The following is an 18,542-nucleotide window of genomic DNA, read 5'->3' on the forward strand; positions in this document are numbered from 1 at the left end:
ATAGCAGCGTGAAGTCCAGGGGCCGCCGGAGAGGTGAGCATATCAATATTTTTTATTTTAATTCTTTATTTTACACATCCCTATTGATTCGATACCGATACCCGATATCACAAAAATATCGGATCTCGGTATCGGAATTCCTATACCGCAAATATCGGCCGATACCCGATACTTGCGGTATTGGAATGCTCAACACTACTCATAATCGTCCGTAGACGAACCCGATGTCCCAGCAGATGACTTGGAAAACCGGGACATATACACGGGTTTCAAGAGGGACACATGAAAGGTGTCGATGATACCCAGGCGTGGCGGAAGGGCCAAACGATAGACCACAGGACTAACCTGCTTGAGGACCTTGAATGGGCCCAAGTAGCGAGGAGCAAATTTAGTGGACTCAACTCGCAGCCTGATGTTACGGGCGGAGAGCCACACTAAATCGCCAGGAGCAAAGGTCGGGGCAGGGCGCCGATGTGCATCGGCGGAGGACCTCATTCTCTCCTTCGAGGCCCGAATGGCATCCTGAGTGCAGTCCCAAATGTCCCGTGCCTCCACTGCCCAGTCTGCCACCCTGGAGTTAGCAGAGGACACGGGCATAGGCACAGGAACCCGCGGATGCTGGCCGTAATTAAGGAGGAAAGGAGTCTGACCGGTGGAGTCGGCTACAGCGTTATTAAGGGCGAAGTCTGCCCATGGTAATAAAGATGCCCAGTCATCCTGCCTGGCAGAAACAAAATGTCGTAGATATGTGACCAGAGTCTGATTGGCCCTCTCTACCAACCCATTCGTCTCGGGATGATATGCGGAAGAGAGATTTAACTCAATGCTGAGAAGACGACAAAGCTCTCTCTAGAACCGAGACGCAAACTGGGGACCCCGGTCACTGACAATTTTGTCTGGCATGCCGTGTAGGCGGAAGATGTGTCTTATGAACAACGCTGCCAAGGCCCGTGCAGAAGGTAACCGTGAGAGCGGCACCAAATGCACCATTTTCGAGAAATGATCGGTAATAACCCAAATGATGGTACAGCCGCGAGACTTGGGCAAACCCACTACAAAATCCATCCCGACCATCTCCCAGGGCCTGTCTGCCACCGGCAAGGGATAGAGTAACCCAGACGGCCGTTGTCGAGGAGACTTATTTTTGGCGCATGAGACACACGCCAGAACGTAATCTCTGACATCTCGGAGCATATGCGGCCACCAGTACGTCCTCGCCAGCAGCTCAGATGTCCTTTTTGTCCCAAAGTGTCCACCCACCCTGGAGGAATGAGCCCAAGAGAGAACCTCCGGTCGCAAATTTATGGGCACAAAAGTCTTGCCCGGAGGCACAGACTCAAGCGACACCGGAGCCACAGTTCTCAAGCTCTCAGAAGGAACAATAAGCCGAGGCTCTCCTTCCTCCTCCTCAGATGACACAACAGAGCGAGAAAGAGCATCAGCTCGAATATTCTTCTCCCCAGCGAGATAATGGAGGGTGAAGTGGAATCGGGAGAAGAATAAGGACCATCTGGCCTGGCGAGAATTTAGCCGCTGGGCTGTTTGCAAATAGAGCAAATTTTTGTGGTCTGTAAAAACTTGAAAGGGAAAACGAGCCCCCTCCAAGAGATGTCTCCACTCTGAGAAAGCCAATTTCATCGCTAGCAACTCCCTGTCCCCGATGGAATAATTCCTCTCCGCTGGTGTGAAGGTCTTGGAGAAGAAGAAGCACGGATGCTTCCGACCTTGAGCATCCTTTTGGAAGAGGACTGCTCCAGCACCAACGGAAGAGGCATCCACCTCCATTATAAACGGCTTATCGACATCGGGACGATGTAGGATGGGAGCGCTAGCAAAATGAGACTTAGTAGAAGAAAAGGCCTTGGAGACCTCTTCAGACCACACTTTGGGATTTGCTCCCTTCTTGGTGAGGGCTACCAAGGGAGCTACCAAAGTTGAGAAATGGGGAATGAACTGGCGGTAATAATTAATGAACCCCATAAAGCGCTGCACCGCTTTAAGTGAATGGGGTTCTTGCCAGTCCATCACAGCCTGTAGTTTGGCAGGATCCATAGCCAATCCCTGGGCAGAGATGATATAGCCCAGGAAAGGTAAAGACTCCTGCTCAAACACACACTTCTCCAACTTTGCGTAAAGAGAGTTTGCCCGTAAGAGGTCGAAGACTCTGCCAACATCTCTCCGGTGGGAGTCAATATCTGGAGAGAAGATGAGAATATCATCCAGATAGACTACGACCGAGGTGGAAAGCATATCCCGGAAGATGTCGTTGACAAAGTCTTGGAAAACGGCTGGGGCATTACAGAGCCCGAAGGGCATCACCAGATACTCATAGTGCCCATCTCTGGTGTTAAACGCCGTCTTTCATTCGTCCCCCTTACGGATGCGAATCAGGTTATAAGCTCCCCGCAGGTCTAATTTGGTAAATACCTTAGCTCCCCGTAGCCTATCAAAAAGCTCAGAAATCAGGGGCAGCGGGTACTTATTCTTAACGGTGATGGCATTAAGACCCCTGTAGTCTATGCAAGGACGCAACTCTCCATTCTTCTTCTGTACGAAGAAGAACCCTGCCCCTGCTGGTGACACTGACTTCCTAATAAACCCTCTTGCCAAATTCTCCTGGATGTACTGGGACATAGCCTCCGTTTCCGGGAGAGAGAGGGGATAGACACGTCCCCGAGGAGGTTCTGCTCCAGGCAAGAGATCTATAGGACAGTCATAGGGACGGTGAGGCGGAAGGGTCTATGCGGCCTTTTTGGAGAAGACGTCTGCATAAGACCAATAGTATTTGGGGAGAGTAGAGAGATCTGTGGGCATCTCAGTGGTGGAAACCTGAACGCACTCTTTCACACATCTGCCCTTACAGGATTCACTCCAACCCAATATCCTCCCAGAGGTACACTCAATATGTGGGGAGTGGAAACGGAGCCAGGGTATTCCCAGCAGAATCTCATCCATTCCCTCGGGAAGGACAAGAAGGGAAATAATCTCCTGGTGGGATGGGGACATGGCTAACGTGAAAGGGACAGTCTGATGTGTGATCTGTAGCGGAAGTGTCGACCCATTCACCACTCTAACGGTTACTGGTTTGGCAAGCATAACCAGGGGTACTGTGTGGCGCAGAGCAAAAGCAGAAGACATAAAATTTCCTTCTGCTCCTGAATCCACACAAAGCTCTACTGCAAGAGTGGATGTGCCTAACAGGATTGTCCCTTTAAAGGACAATTTGGAGGAAAATGCCGCTGTGTCCAGTGAACCTCCTCCAATGGTCACTAGACGCGATCGTTTTCCCGACCGCCGTGGACATTTATTAGCGTAATGTCCCGGTTGCTGGCAATTTTTACACACCACAGGTACTCGAGCGGTCTGAGACCTAGGTCCCGCTCGAGAAACCTCCATGGCCTCATGGGAGTCAGACGCCATAACAGGAGATTCTAGAGGTTTGGCAAAGGTGGGAGCCAGCCGAAACTTCTGCCTACACTGGGTCCGCTCCAACCTCCGCTTGTTAAAACGGAGATCGATGCGGGTAGCTATAGTAATAAGCTCCTCCAGTGTGGCGGAAATCTCCCTGGTGGCCAAGGCGTCCTTTACATGATCTGCCAGTCCTTTCCAGAACACCGGAATAAGGACTTTATCCGGCCATTCCAGCTCAGAAGCTAGAGTCCGGAATAGGATGGCGAACTGGCTGACCATGGACGAAGCCTGAGTAATTGCCAACAATTGGAGCGCGGTATCGTGGGTGACACGGGGTCCCAAAAAGACCTGCCTCAGAGCGTCCAGGAAGATAGGAGCACTCTGTACCACACGATCACCACGTTCCCAAAGCGGCGTTGCCCACTCCAACGCCCTGCCCGACAAAAGAGACAAGATGAATCCCACCCTCGCCCGTTCCGTAGGAAAACGTGCAGCCAGCAGCTCGAGATTTATGGCGCACTGGCTCACGAATCCCAGACATAGCTTACTGTCACCAGCAAACTTGTCTGGAAGCGGGAGATGGGATAAGGTCGGAGCAGGAGTGGCAGCGGACAAACTGGCTGCAACTGCACTTGCAGCCTGAACAGCGACAGCAGTAACATCCACAGCTGAGGTTGCACGCTCTAGAGCCGCCAACCTACCCTCCAGCTGTTGGATGTACCGCTGTGAACGCTGATCGTCCGTCATTACTAGCCAGACCTTGGCGCTAGTATTCTGTTAGGGACTGGCGTAACGCATCAAGAATCAGATGTTATGGTATTAGGTGCGTTCGGAGTCCGAGGTCCACCGTGCAGGTAAAAGACCCTGCTGCTAGTAAGACGGACTATATGGCGGTACTAAGTATACACACATGGGTTAACTTCACCCTGCGTGAAGGAAGCGATCCTGTTGCGTCACAGGACCGCAGTACCGCACATAAAGCGCGAGCAAGAAGTCAGCGGACTCAACCCCTACACAGAATTGAAGTCCGATTAGACACTTGCTGGCACAACACCGCAACTGGGTGTGTCAGAGGAACATAAATAATAATATTAAGGCACAAGAGTGCGTGCGGTGCCGCACTGACGGACGCCACTAACCACCCAGGCTTGGGTCAGGAAAGCGCAGAGCAAGCGCACAGCGCCGTACTGGCGGACACAGCAACTGGTAGCTGTAATGTGTGTTTCGTGCTGTTGGATAAGTCGGGCGCTAGATAGCAAACATACACGTTCCGCGAACAGATATTCAATAGGGAGGGTTATTTAAAGAGCGACTTTCACTCACAACACACACACATATTTACAAGACAATACTAGCGCATGGCCGTGCGGTCATGCGCAGTTTATATAGCTGCAGCACAGGAAACAGCTACAGAAGTTTTGCCCTTTCAGGACCTGCCAAAAGGACCAATGGGATGTGCTGCAGTACCTGAGCATGTAACCCTCGATCTTTAATGGGAGATCCTGCCCTGGGCATGCTCAGACAGAGAAAAGCAGGACTTAGATCCAGAAACGTCCACTCGCCGCTGCCCAGCACTGGCTTCAATGGCAGAAGCAGGAAAAGCAGCAGTAACTCTTCGCACAGAGTCAGACTGAGCGAGACGCTGGGATCGACGTCCCTGCTGAGCAGACTCCTCTGCGTCTGGAGAAGAATGGGAGACCGCAGCGGAGACGGATCGAGATTCCCCCTGTGCAGCAGAGGAAACTCGACTCCTAACACACTGGTTTTTTTTTTTCAGGGAGAATTTAGATACCAAATTTAAAAAAAAACACTAGGCTTACTATGGCCCACTTTTTAAGAGAGATGGCACACTCAGGACTGGCAGACAAGCAGAAAGGCCAATATTAATCTCCCACTGTTTTTTTTTTTCAGGGAGAATTTAGATACCAAATTTTTTTTAAAAAACACTAGGCTTTCTATGGCCCACTATTTAAGAGAGATGGCACACTCAGGACTGGCACACAAGCAGAAAGGCCAATATTAATCTCCCACGTTTTTTTTATTTTTTCAGGGAGAATTTAGATACCAAATTAAAAAAAAAAACACTAGGCTCTCTATGGCCCACTATTTAAGAGAGATGGCACACTCAGGACTGGCAGACAAGCATAAGGGCAAATATTAATCTCCCACTGTTTTTTTTTTTTCAGGGAGAATTTAGATACCAAATTTAAAAAAAAAACACTAGGCTTTCTATGGCCCACTATTTAAGAGAGATGGCACACTCAGGACTGTCACACAAGCAGAAAGGCCAATATTAATCTCCCACATTTTTTTTAATTTTTCCAGGGAGAATTTAGATACCAAATTTAAAAAAAAAACACTAGGCTTTCTATGGCCCACTATTTAAGAGAGATGGCACACTCAGGACTGGCACACAAGTAGAAAGGCCAATATTAATCTCCCACGTTTTTTTTATTTTTTCAGGCAGAATTTAGATACCAAATTTAAAAAAAAATAACACTAGGCTTTCTATGGCCCTCTATTTAAGAGAGATGGCACACTCAGGACTGGCACACAAGCAGAAAGGCCAATATTAATCTCCCACGTTTTTGTTTATTTTTTCAGGGAGAATTTAGATACCAAATTTAAAAAAAATAACACTAGGCTTTCTATGGCCCACTATTTAAGAGAGATGGCACACTCAGGGCTGGCACACAAGCAGAAAGGCCAATATTAATCTCCCACTTTTTTTCATTTTTTCAGGGAGAATTTAGATACCAAATTTAAAAAAAAAAAAAACTAGGCTTTCTATGGCCCACTATTTAAGAGAGATGGCACACTCAGGACTGGCAGACAAGCAGAAAGGCAAATATTAATCTCCCACGTTTTTTTTTATTTTTTCAGGGAGAATTTAGATACCAAATTTAAAAATAAACACTAGGCTTTCTATGGCCCACTATTTAAGAGAGATGGCACACTCAGGACTGGCAGACAAGCAGAAAGGCAAATATTAATCTCCCACTGTTTTTTTTTTTTTCAGGGAGAATATAGATACCAAATTAAAAAAAAAACACTAGGCTCTCTATGGCCCACTATTTAAGAGAGATGGCACACTCAGGACTGGCAGACAAGCATAAGGGCAAATATTAATCTCCCACTGTTTTTTTTTTTTTCAGGGAGAATTTAGATACCAAATTTAAAAAAAAAACACTAGGCTTTCTATGGCCCACTATTTAAGAGAGATGGCACACTCAGGACTGTCACACAAGCAGAAAGGCCAATATTAATCTCCCACATTTTTTTAATTTTTCCAGGCAGAATTTAGATACCAAATTAAAAAAAAAAACACTAGGCTTTCTATGGCCCACTATTTAAGAGAGATGGCACACTCAGGACTGGCACACAAGCAGAAAGGCCAATATTAATCTCCCACGTTTTTGTTTATTTTTTCAGGGAGAATTTAGATACCAAATTTAAAAAAAATAACACTAGGCTTTCTATGGCCCACTATTTAAGAGAGATGGCACACTCAGGACTGGCACACAAGCAGAAAGGCCAATATTAATCTCCCACGTTTTTTTTTATTTTTTCAGGGAGAATTTAGATACCAAATTTAAAAAAAAAACAACTAGGCTTTCTATGGCCCACTATTTAAGAGAGATGGCACACTCAGGACTGGCAGACAAGCAGAAAGGCAAATATTAATCTCCCACTGTTTTTTTTGTTTTCAGGGAGAATTTAGATACCAAATTAAAAAAAAAAAACACTAGGCTCTCTATGGCCCACTATGTAAGAGAGATGGCACACTCAGGACTGGCAGACAAGCATAAGGGCAAATATTAATCTCCCACTGTTTTTTTTTTTTTCAGGGAGAATTTAGATACCAAATTTAAAAAAAAAACACTAGGCTTTCTATGGCCCACTATTTAAGAGAGATGGCACACTCAGGACTGTCACACAAGCAGAAAGGCCAATATTAATCTCCCACATTTTTTTTAATTTTTCCAGGGAGAATTTAGATACCAAATTTAAAAAAAAAACACTAGGCTTTCTATGGCCCACTATGTAAGAGAGATGGCACACTCATGACTGGCACACAAGCAGAAAGGCCAATATTAATCTCCCACGTTTTTTTTATTTTTTCAGGGAGAATTTAGATACCAAATTAAAAAAAAAAAAACACTAGGCTTTCTATGGCCCACTATTTAAGAGAGATGGCACACTCAGGACTGGCAGACAAGCAGAAAGGCAAATATTAATCTCCCACGTTTTTTTTTATTTTTTCAGGGAGAATTTAGATACCAAATTTAAAAAAAAAATAGGCTTTCTATGGCCCACTATTTAAGAGAGATGGCACACACAGGACTGGCACTCTAGCAGAAATGCCAATCTTGATCTCCCACAACTTATTTTTTTAGGGAGAATTAAAAACAAAAAAAACAGGGACTGTCCTACAATTACTATCTCCCAGCAGTAATCTCAGCCAGGTATGGCAGGCAGCAATAAGAAGGAGTGGACTGCTGCACAAATTAAATCAAAAGTGTGGACAAACAAAAAAGATAGCTGTGCAGAAAGGAAGGAACAACAGGATTTGTGCTTTGAAAAAAGCAGTTGGTTCGCACAGCGGTGTACACACAGCAATGCAGCTATCAGGGAGCCTTCTAGGGCAGCCCAATGAGCTACAGCGCTGAGGGGAAAAAAATGTAGCTTCCACTGTCCCTGCAAACAAAAGGTGGTGTTGGACAGTGGAAATCGCTACAGCACAAGCGGTTTGGTGGTTAATGGACCCTGCCTAACGCTATCCCTGCTTCTGAAGAAGCGGCAGCAACCTCTCCCTATGCTCAGATCAGCAGCAGTAAGATGGCGGTCGGCGGGAACGCCTCTTTATAGCCCCTGTGACGCCGCAGACAGCAAGCCAATCACTGCAATGCCCTTCTCTAAGATGGTGGGGACCAGGACCTATGTCATCACGCTGCCCACACTCTGCGTCCACCTTCATTGGCTGAGAAATGGCGCTTTTAGCGTCACTGAAACGCAACTTTGGCGTGAAAGTCGCGTACCGCATGGCCGACACCACACAGGGGTCGGGTTTCGTGAAACCCGACTGTGCCAAAAGTCAGCGACTTTTGAAAATGAACGATCCGTTTCGCTCAACCCTAGTATTGAGCATCATGTGTGGCCATTATACACTATTGAGCATCATGTAGGGTCATTATACAGTATGTGGTGCACTGCGTAGCCATTATACAGTATAGAGCATCATGTGTGGCCATTATACAGTATTGAGCATCATGTGTGGCCATTATAAAGTATGGAGCAGTGTGTGCCTATTTTTTTTTGTTTATAATTATAGTTTATGAAACAGTGTAATTAGCAGTGCTAAATGGGTGTGGTTGGGACGTGGATATGGGTGTGACTAGTTGTGAAGAGTGTGTGCGGCCAGAGGCGTGGCCTAAACTTTGCCGTGGCGCCCTACGCGCCGCAAACTTTATACCTCTTTCCCTTCTTCAAAAGTTGGGAGGTATGGTACCGCATTTGCCAGATCATGGCAAGTGCCGCAAATCCCATAGGGAATGAATGAGGTCAAACGCAGTGTTGCTATAAGTGATCCGTTACACGGCAGATGCAGAAAAACTGCCCGATCTGCTGCAAAAGGCTACTTTCACATCAGCGATTCTTGCCAAAGTCACTGCCGATAGTGTCATACTCACCAAAGGGGGAGGCAGCACTAAAAGTGCCTAGGGCAGCAGAAACTTTAAATATACGGCCCTGCCCACAGCTTCTGAATACAAAGTATAATACCCCCAGCCTATCTGTACAAAGTATGATGCTCCACAGTTCCTTACTAGAGTTGAGCGACTTTTAGTTTTTTAGGGTCGAGTCGGGTTTCGCAAAACCCGACTATCTCAACAGTCGAGTCGAGTGGAAACGGCCGATTATCGCGAAAAGTCAGGGATCGACCGAAACACGAAACCCAATGCAAGTCAATGGGGGAGCATAGTCGGCAGTGAGTGGAGGCCAGGAAAGCACGTACAGTGCCCATTTTAATGGCAAAAACATCCATTCTTGTTACTGAAGCTTGTCAATCTTAATTTACCTAATAATAATAGTAAGGCATTGGAAATTGGGGGTCATTTGGCTAAAGTTGTGGGGGGTAGGGCTGGTTCAAGTATTTAGTGGGCCCAGGAAATCTGGACCACGTCACAGCAGTGGAGCAGGGAGAGGTAAGTATTTCAACTTTGCAAGTGCTGTGATTCTGAGCAAGCAGGGGGGCCCACTCGTTGGCATTGGCACTGGCACAGGGCCCCTCAAAGTACGGCGGTGTGTTTGTATGGCGGGGGCGCCTCCCACCGGCAGCGACACTTTTGCGTACTATGAGGGGCCCTGTGCCAGTGACGTCGCCAATGAGTATTCCTCCCCCCACCTGATGAAGGAACCTGCACTTTCATCTGCACCTTCCTCTTTGTCCCCGTGTAAGGTGGTATGGTATGCGGGAAGAGGAACCTGACTTTCAGCAGGGTCACAATCTTGCTGTGTAGCGTGCATGGGGAATGTTGCGTTATGGGTCAATGTACCAGCAGGCTCATCTATCACTGGCTGGGCAATGGGCAGGATGAGGAGGAAACACAGATATAGGCCCAAAGAATAAAGTGGGCTAAATGCAGTTCAAAATTGGTAACAGGACTAACCAGGGGGCATTGCAGTGGAGGACAACTGTAATGAGAGGCTGACACAGAGAGTAGGCCCAAATCAGTAAGTAGTCTAAATGCAGTTCAAAATTGGCAACAGTAGTAAACAGGCGGCACAGCTTTGTTCAGTGGAGGAGAACAGCAAGGAGCGGCAGACACCGATAGTAGGCCCCAACCCAACTAGTAGGCCAAATGCAGTTGTTCCATTTAACAACTATTTAACAAGAGCCTGAAGATAGAAGCTCAGGAAAGGCAACCTGGAGAACACCTTGGAGCGGAAGACACCGTCTCTACAACCCAGACCCAACTTGTAGGCCTAATGCAGTGTTGTTCCAACAACTACTTAACGAGAGCTAGAAGATATTAGCTATGGAGAGGCAACCTGGAGAACACCTTGGAGCGGAAGACACCGTCTCTACAACCCAGACCCAACTTGTAGGCCTAATGCAGTGTTGTTTCAACAACTACTTAACGAGAGCTAGAAGATCGAAGCTATGGAGAGGCAACCTGGAGAACACCTTGGAGCGGCAGACACCGTCTCTACAACCCAGACCCAACTTGTAGGCCTAATGCAGTGTTGTTTCAACAACTACTTAACGAGAGCTAGAAGATCGAAGCTATGGAGAGGCAACCTGGAGAACACCTTGGAGCGGAAGACACCGTCTCTACAACCCAGACCCAACTTGTAGGCCTAATGCAGTGTTGTTTCAACAACTACTTAACGAGAGCTAGAAGATCGAAGCTATGGAGAGGCAACCTGGAGAACACCTTGGAGCGGCAGACACCGTTAGTAGGCCATACCGAAGTAGTAGCCCCAATGCAGTTTTCAAATTCCTATAGGCTGAAAACCAGACTATTGACGCTCACCTTTTTTCAGAGGAGGACAGCTGTATTGAGTGGCGCAGACAGACACAGGTAGTAGGCCTTAAACAAAAAATTTGGCTCAATGCAGTTTAAAAAAGGCTACAGGGGTACACAGGCAGCATTGCTCTGGTCAGTGGAGGACAATTTCAATTATCGACCGCAGACAGACTTAGTACGCCTACAATTAAAAAAAGGATGTTCTATGCAATTTAAAATAGGTTCCAGGGGTACACGGACAGCATTGGTCTGGTCAGTGGAGGACTATTGGAAGGAGGGACCGCAGACAGGCTTAGTAGGCCTAACATAACAAAAGTAGGCTGTAGGCACTTTAAAATAACTTCCAGGGGTACACGGGCAGCAGTGGTGTGGTCAGTGGAGGACTATTGGAAGGAGGGACCGCAGACAGGCTTAGTAGGCCTAACATAACAAAAGTAGGCTGTAGGCACTTTAAAATAGCTTCCGGGGTACACGGGCAGCAGTGGTGTGGTCCGTGGAGGACTATTGGAAGGAGGGACCGCAGACAGGCTTAGTAGGCCTAACATAACAAAAGTAGGATGTAGGCACTTTAAAATAGGTTCCAGGGGTACACGGGCAGCATTGGTCTGGTCAGTGGAGGACTATTGGAAGGAGGGACCGCAGACAGGCTTAGTAGGCCTAACATAACAAAAGTAGGCTGTAGGCACTTTAAAATAGGTTCCAGGGGTACACGGGCAGCAGTGGTCTGGTCAGTGGAGGACTATTGGAAGGAGGGACCGCAGACAGTCTTTGTAGGCCTAACATAACAAAAGTAGGCTGTAGGCACTTTAAAATAGGTTCCAGGGGTACACGGGCAGCAGTGGTCTGGTCAGTGGAGGACTATTGGAAGGAGGGACCGCAGACAGGCTTAGTAGGCGAAACATAACAAAAGTAGGCTCTATGCACTTGGAATTATCTTGCAGGGGTACACAGGCAGCATTGGTGTTGTCAGCGGAGGCCGATTGTAATGAGTGTCTGACAGTTAGCACTCCCAAAAAATAAATAGATGGTAATGTCTCGCAATACAACAAAACCAAAAAACAAAAGCGTGGTATACTTAGGTACAGGGGTGGGCTCCTCTGCTGAGTTTCAGACCTAGTAATTTGGCGCAAAGTATTTACAGGTGTAAATATAGGACACTGCCCCTGACTATTTTAAGTAGCATCATACATGTCAACACATTGGTATTGTCAGTGCCAGGCATTGAAGGATGTCAGCGCATAGACTAAACATTGGTGGAGCTGTGAGAGATAATTTTGCAAATTGTAGAGCACTGTTTGAGCTTGGGGGGAGGGGGAACTGTCTTGTGGCCGGCGGTCCAGGCCCAGGGCCCCTCATGTTACAACGGTGTGTCTGACGTTGGTTGCGCGCCACCACCGCCAGAGACACTTTATTGTACTATGAGGGACACAGTGGCAGTGCCGTCGACGCACACCCACCTCTTCAGACAAACGGCACTCTCACAGGTGCTTGCGCCAAGTGGCAAGACCACGGCCCGTAGGGGGAGTTTGGCCATTTAGGGAGGTGTAAACATGTCGTATGCTGGACAAACAGCTGCTGCAAATTACGAGATTGGAAAACTCAGTCAGAGCAGTCCAGAAGCAAGACCTTTTCATTGGAAAGCTAGGTGTCAGCCGAGAAAGGTGGGGCAAAATAATTCGAAATCCAGTAGTGGTTCATTTTAATGAAGGTTAGATCATCAACATTTTGGGTAGCCAGACGAGTCCTTTTTTCGGTTAATATTGAACCAGCAGCACTGAATACTCTTTCTGATAGCACACTAGCTGCTGGGCAAGCAAGCTCCTGCAATACATATTCTGCCAATTCTGGCCAGGTGTCTAATTTGGATGCCGAGTAATCAAATGGGAATGACGGTTGAGGGAAAACATCAATAAGGGATGAAAAATAGTTAGTAACCATACTGGACAAATGTTGTCTCCTGTCACTTTGAATTGATGCTGCAGTACCTGTCCTGTCTGCGGTCATAGCAAAATCACTCCACAACTTGGTCAGAAAACCCCTCTGTCCAACGCCACTTCTGATTTGTGCACCTCTAACACCTCTGGTCTGCTGCCCCCTGCAGCTCGTGTGAGAACGATCACTGGCGCTGTGTGCTGGGAATGCCTGAATCAAACGGTCAACAAGAGTTGATTGTTTGGTTGCTAATATTTGTTCCACGTTCTCATGTGGCATAATATTTTGCAATTTGCCTTTATAGCGAGGATCAAGGAGGCAGGCCAACCAGTAATCGTCATCGGTCATCATTTTAATAATGCGTGTGTCCCTTTTGAGGATACGTAAGGCATAATCCGCCATGTGGGCCAAAGTTCCAGTTGTCAAATCTGCGGTTGTGCTGGGTTGAGTGGCAGTTACAGGCAAATCTTGTCACTTGTGTCCCTCAAAAAACCAGAACCCGGCCTTGCCACACCACCAATTTCCAGTGGCCCCGGAGAAGCTTCCTCATTTAAAAAATACTCATCCCCATCATCCTCCTCATCCTCCTCCTCCTGTTCGCCCGCTACCTCGTCCTGTACACTGCCCTGACCAGACAATGGCTGACTGTCATCAAGGCTTTCCTCTTCCTCTGCTGCAGACGCCTGCTCCTTTATGTGCGTCAAACTTTGCATCAGCAGACGCATTAGGGGGATGCTCATGCTTATTATGGCGTTGTCTGCACTTACCAGCCGTGTGCATTCCTCAAAACACTGAAGGACTTGACACATGTCTTGTACCTTCGACCACTGCACACCTGACAACTCAATGTCTGCCATCCTACTGCCTGCCTGTGTATGTGTATCCTCCCACAAATACATAACAGCCCGCCTCTGTTCGCACAGTCTCTGAAGCATGTGCAGTGTTGAGTTCAACCTTGTTGCAAATTCGATGATTAGGCGATGCTGGGGAAGGTTCAAAGACCGCTGATAGGTCTGCATACGGCTGGAGTGTACGGGCGAACGGCGGATATGCGAGCAAAGTCCGCGCACTTTGAGGAGCAGGTCGGATAACCCCGGATAACTTTTCAGGAAGCACTGCACCACCAGGTTTAAGGTGTGAGCCCGGCAAGGAATGTGTTTCAGTTGGGAAAGGGCGATGGTAGCCATGAAATTCCTTCCGTTATCACTCACTACCTTGCCTGCCTCAAGCTTCGCTTTCAACTAACCGGTAGGGCATCATCTCTAACGAGATTAGTCTAGCTATGTGGGTGTTCAAACCCTGTGTACGCGGATGCGAGGCTGAGTACTTCCTTTTTCTATCGAGAGTCTCATGTAGGGTGAGCTGGACTGGAGAGCTGGAGATCGTGGAGCTAGCGGGGGTGCCGGTAGACATGGCAGACTGAGAGACGGTTGGAGACGGTATTCTTGCCGGTGCCCTAGATGCAGTGTTTCCTACTACGAAACTGGTGATTCCCTGACCCTGACTGCTTTGGCCTGGCAACGAAACTTGCACAGATACTTCAGGTGGTGCGGAAAATGGTGGCCTTACAGTGACGGAAGGGATGTAGCGTTGCTGACTAGCTTCATTGGCCAAGGCTGCTACAACCTTAAGGGACGTTTGGTTAGTAGTCCAGGCTTGCAAATGCATGGTGGTTAAATGTCTATGCATGCAACTTGCATTTAGACTTTTCAGATTCTGACGGCTGCTTAAGGTAGTTGAACATTTTTGACAGATGACTTTGCGCTGATCAATTGGATGTTGTTTAAAAAAATGCCAGACTGCACTCTTTCTAGCATCGGATACCTTTTCAGGCATTGCAGACTGAGCTTCTTTAACCGGATGGCCACGCTCTCCTCCAACTGGTTTTGGCTTTGCCACATGTTTTGGCCAGATACGGGCCCGGCAGATGGAACCTGTTGCGATGTTGATGCCTGCTGCGGCCCCTCCTCCTCCGCTTCAGAACTACTGCCGCCTGCACCCTGTTCCCCCAATGGCTGCCAATCGGGGTCAACAACTGGGTCATCTATGACCTCCTCTTCTATCTCATGTGCAACTTCGTCTGTGTTACCGTGTAAGCCGGTGGTATAGCGTTTGTGACGGGGCACCATAGTCTCATCAGGGTCTGATTCTGGATCAGTACACTGCGAGGGCAATGTGGTGGTCTGAGTCAAAGGAACAGCATAGTAATCTGGCTGTGGCTGTGCATCTGTGCACTCCATGTCCGATTCAACTTGTAATGGGCATGGCCTGTTAACTGTTTCACTTTCTAACCCAGGAACGGTATGTGTAAAGAGCTCCATGGAGTAACATGTTGTGTCGCCTGACACATCCTTCTCTGTTGTTGTTTTTGCTGAACAGGACAATGGAGCGACTTGTCCCTGAGCGTGAACATCCATTAATGACGCGCTGCTTTTACATTTACCAGTTTCAGAAGAGGAGGCAAAAGAGCTAGAGGCTGAGTCAGCAAGGAAAGCCAAAACTTGCTCTTGCTGCTCCGGCTTTAAAAGCGGTTTTCCTACTCCCAGAAAAGGGAGCGTTCGAGGCCTTGTGTAGCCAGACGACGAACCTGGCTCCACAGCTCGAGACTTAGGTGCTATATTGTTTTTCCCACGACCACCTGATGCTCCACCACCACTACCATCATTACCAGCTGGGAATGAACGCCCACGGCCATGACCTCTTCCACCAGACTTCTTCATTGTTTTAAAAACGTAACCAAAGTAACGGTATTTGTTACTGTAAAACAACTTACAAGGTGAACTCAAACTTCTGTAGGATTTAGATATCCCTTTATAGGTGGGTGAGACTGCAAGGAAAATCAGGCACAATGTTAAACACTCGGTTTTCTGTGGCACAAAATGAGAGAGATGCCATACACGCAGGACTGTCACTCAAGCACAAATGCAAATATTAATCTCCCACTATTTATTTTTTTTCAGGGAGAATTTAAAAACCAAAATAAAAAAAACAGACACTAGGCTTTCTGTGGCCCACAATTTGAGAGAGATGGCACACACGACTGGCACAGAAGCACAAATGCCAATATTAATCTCCCATTATTTTTTTTTTCAGGGAGAATTTAAAAACCAAAAAAAAAAAAAAAGACACTAGGCTTTCTGTGGCCCACAATTTGAGAGAGATGGCACACACGACTGGCACAGAAGCACAAATGCCAATATTAATCTCCCACTATTTTTTTTTTCAGGGAGAATTTAAAAACAAAAAAACAAAAAAACAGACACCAGGCTTTCTGTGGCCCACAATTTGAGAGAGATGGCACACACGACTGGCACTGAAGTACAAATGCCAATATTAATCTCCCACTATTTTTTTTTTCAGTGAGAATTTAAAAACCAAAATAAAAAAAAACTCAGACACTAGCCTTCTGTGGCCCACAATTTGGGAGAGATGGCACACACGACTGGCATTGAAGCACAAATGCCAATATTAATCTCCCACTATTTATTTATTTTTCAGGGGAATTTAAAAACCAAAAAAAAAAAAAAAACAGACACTAGGCTTTCTGTGGCCCACAATTTGAGAGAGATGGCACACACGACTGGCACTCAAGCACAAATGCCAATATTAATCTCCCACTATTTTTTTTTTTCAGGGAGAATTTAACCCCCCCCCCAAAAAAAAAAAAAACAGACACTAGGCTTTCTGTGGCCCACAATTTGAGAGAGATGGCACACAAGACTGGCACTGAAGCACAAATGCCAATATTAATCTCCCTATTTTTTTTCAGGGAGAATTTAAAGACAAAAAAAAAAAAAAAAGACACTAGGCTTTCTGTGGCCCACAATTTGAGAGAGATGGCACACACGACTGGCACTGAAGCACAAATGCCAATATTAATCTCCCTCTATTTATTTTTTTCAGGGAGAATTTAAAAACCAAAATAAAAAAAAAACAGACACTAGGCTTTCTGTAGCCAACAATTTGAGAGAGATGGCACACACGACTGGCACTGAAGCACAAATGCCAATATTAATCTCTCACTATTTTTTTTTTCAGGGAGAATTTAAAAACCAAAATAAAAAAACAGACACTAGGCTTTCTGTGGCCCACAATTTGAGAGAGATGGCACACACGACTGGCACTGAATCACAAATGCCAATATTAATCTCCCACTATTTATTTTTTTTCAGGGAGAATTTAAAAAACAAAAAACAAAAAAACAGACACTAGGCTTTCTGTGGCCCACAATTTGAGAGAGATGGCACACACGACTGGCACTCAAGCACAATTGCAAATATTAATCTCCCACTATTTATTTTTTTTCAGGGAGAATTTAAAAACCAAAAAAAAAAACAGACACTAGGCTTTCTGTGGCCCACAATTTGAGAGAGATGGCACACACGACTGGCACTGAAGCACAAATCCACAATATTAATCTCCCACTATTTATTTTTCTTCAGGGAGAATTTAAAAACCAAAAAAAAACAGACACTAGGCTTTCTGTGGCCCACAATTTGAGAGAGATGGCACACACGACTGGCACTCAAGCACAAAGGCCAATATTAATCTCCCATTATTTCTTTTTTTTCAGGGAGAATTTAAAAACCAATAAAAAAAAAAAAACAGACACTAGGCTTTCTGTGTGTTAGGTGTCGAGTTCCCGCTTCTGCACAAGGGGAAACTCGAGCCATCTCCGCTGCGGTCTCCCATTCTTATCCAGCCGCAGTGGAGTCTGCTCAGCAGAGATGTCGGTCCCAGCGTCTTGCTCAGTCTCACTCTGTACAAAAAGTTTCTGCTGCTATTCCTGCTTCTGCCATTGAAGTCAGTGTTGGGCAGCGGCGAGCAGATGCTTTTAGGGCTAAGTCCTGCTTTTCTCTTTCTGAGCATGCCCAGGGCAAGATCTCCCATTGGAGATCGAGGGTCACATGCTCAGGTACTGTAGCACATCCCATTGGTCCTCCAGGAAGGTCCTGAAAGGGCAAAACTTTGGTAGCAGCTTCCCATTGGTCCTTTATTGGAAGGTCCTGAACGTGCTGCAACTATATAAGCTGCGCATGACCGCACGGCCATGCGCCAGTGTACATTTGTAAATGTGTGTGTGTTGGGAGTGAAAGTCGCTCTTTAAATAACCCTCCCTATTGGATGACTGTTCGCGGAAGGTGTATGTTTGCTATCTAGCGCTCGACTTAGCCATCAGCACGTAAACACACAATACAGCGTCTTATTGCTGTGACCGCCAGTGCGGCGCCTTGTGCTTTCACAGCGCTTTCCTGACCCAAGCCTGGGTGGTTAGTGGCGTTCGCCAGTGCGGCACTGCATGCACTCTCGTGCTTCTATTGCTGTCACTCTGACACCTCAGTAGTAATGTTGAGCATTCCGATACCGCAAGTATCGGGTATCGGCCGATATTTGCGGTATCGGAATTCCGATACCGAATTCCGATACTTGCCGCGTATCGGATACCGGAATCGGAAGTTCCCAGAATTCAAACTGAACGCAGCAGCCAATGAGGAATGATTGGAAGTGTGGGCACATCCTGTTTAGCATGGTGGGCATGTAAGTACTGGCAAGGCTGTGATTGGCTGCTGAAATGATGTCACTCTGCACTATAAAAAACTCTGCCGCCATTTTGCGCTCACTCTGCTGTGATTTCAGTTAGGGACAGGACGCTGTGTTCTAACTGAGGGC

The sequence above is a fragment of the Ranitomeya imitator genome, chromosome 3 (assembly GCF_032444005.1).
Source record: "Ranitomeya imitator isolate aRanImi1 chromosome 3, aRanImi1.pri, whole genome shotgun sequence".
In the NCBI taxonomy this organism is placed as follows: Eukaryota; Metazoa; Chordata; class Amphibia; order Anura; family Dendrobatidae; genus Ranitomeya; species Ranitomeya imitator.